This window comes from Mustela nigripes, unplaced genomic scaffold (assembly GCF_022355385.1).
Source record: "Mustela nigripes isolate SB6536 unplaced genomic scaffold, MUSNIG.SB6536 HiC_scaffold_76, whole genome shotgun sequence".
NCBI classification, from domain to species: domain Eukaryota; kingdom Metazoa; phylum Chordata; class Mammalia; order Carnivora; family Mustelidae; genus Mustela; species Mustela nigripes.
The window spans coordinates 4,081,997-4,084,224 of NW_026739491.1; positions in this window are offsets into that span (position 1 = coordinate 4,081,997).

Here is a 2,228-nt window from a genome sequence, read left to right on the forward strand (position 1 = left end):
AAAAAAAAAAAAAAAAAAAAAAAAGAATCTACAGCTTGGGACTCTGAGAATATAGCAAATAAAATTAGGGATTGCTGAACTCAAATCATGAAAATGCACAGAATAGGTTTATCCTAAAGTTAATATAACTATCATATATTGTGAAAGTCTGCAGTTAATGTCTAAACATTATGTCCACGTGACCACACACATACACATACACAGAAACTATTGAACATTGACTTGGTACATCAGTTTACAAATGGGGTCTCATATTGTCCTCATAAGAAGTTGACATAATTTTCTTTTTAAAAATGAAGAAAATGTATTCACAGAGGTTGATTTACTTAGCCAAGTTTGAGCTGGAATTTAAATCCAGATCTTTCTGTCTGCCTTCAATTATGATCTTGCCAAAATGCACAGTGCTTTACTCTCTACAGATCTTCCTTTGAATGTATTATTTTTTGTTTCCTGCTTGTAAACTTCCTGTTATCAATCTTATTGTAATCTCTGCCCAGATTTATTTCAAGTCCAGAGTCACTATTCAGTATAACATCCAGGAGGCTGTGATTCTCTCTAATTCACTTGGTAAAATGCTTGCTCCTGGTCACTCATTACTGTGGAAAGGCTTTGCTTTCCATTTGTATGTCTTATTGTAACTTGAATTCTCTGGTCACTGTCCCAGGTATTTTGCTTGAGGGCTATATTTTACTGATAATACAGTGAAAAGAATTTTGTAAAAGTTTCTTTGGCAAGAAGAAGACTATAGACAAAAGTAAAAAAAAAAAAACCACAACTCACTAGATGTGATAACATTTCCTGTTGGCATTGTCACTGTCACTGGAGGGACAAGTTGGTTTTGGAACAGTAATATTGGAAAGAATCTACAGCTTGGGACTCTGAGAATACAGCAAATAAAATTAGGGATTGCTGAACTCAAATCATGAAAGTGCACAGAATAGGTTTATAGGTTTATACTAAAGTTAATATAACTATCATATGTTGTGAAATTCTGCAATTAATGTCTAAACATTATGTCCATGTGACCACACACATACACATACACAGAAACTATTGAAAATTGACTATTTTAAAGTATTTTTCCTGGTTTCCATAGCTCTTAATTTCACTGTTTCATATCTAATGCCAGTAGCTACACGTTCCCCCACAATCTTATGTTCTATGGTACACAGATTATGTTCATTGGTTTAAACTGGTGGCATTTGTCTATATTTGTTGTCATAGAGTTTACAACTTAAGACAGAACTTAGAAGTCAGGTTATGAAACAACACATGGCCTGGTGATGTAAAATTTTGTACCTTGTAATCTGCCTGTGCAGGTCTGGATAGGGATGTGTATTTTGAAGTAGGTTTATCAAAATGGCAACAGTACTTAATTTTGTGGTTTGATTCTATTTTACTTTGAACTTTTACCCATATATTTTTAGGTGTTTGTTTTTAATGTACAATAAACATACATGATTTCCCCCAAACAACAAAGAGACATTATGAACAGAATTTACTGGAACTCATAAATAAACTCAAGCTGGTTCTTTGATAACAAACAGCATCCCAGATGACATTCTAGATTCTACAGGCATCACACTGAATAGAATCACACTCAAATCTTATCTTCGAAAAAAGACCTAGTCCCTGGGAATTAAAATTAGAAAGCTCATTAACATAATGGATTTTCCTTTTAATAGGCCAAAGGAGAAAAACTGTATGATTCTCTCAGTATATTGTGTTAAAGTATTTTATTTCAGCTCTCAAAGCTATCCTGACAGTGACTACAATTCTTTTAGGCTCCTGGAGGTGATTTAAAATAAGAAGGCTCTGGCAAGTCATGTTTTAGGAACTTTTATTAGTTATTTTATCCCTCACCCAATGAGAGTGGGGCAGTGTCCCATTGCAGAACACCCAACTCAGAGTGTCTTTCTTAAGATTTTTGCCTCTCTGCCTCAGAGCAGTGAAATGTGTGAATCTGAACTCAAATAGCTTTCCAAGGTCTTTGAGAATGGCATTATAGGATAGACCACTGCTCAAGTTCCAGACTGGACACAGGGTGGTCTACCTTTGAGAAAGAGCAGAAGAACACTCTGGAAGATTTGCTAACAGAACTGACTTTGGGATCACAGCCCACAGAAGATGGGCTGGAAACTGCAACCTGAAACTAGCAAGATTAATTGCCTGCTAAAATTAAAAGTTCAACATTCTCAATTTTAAAAAGATCAGGTATCATTACATAA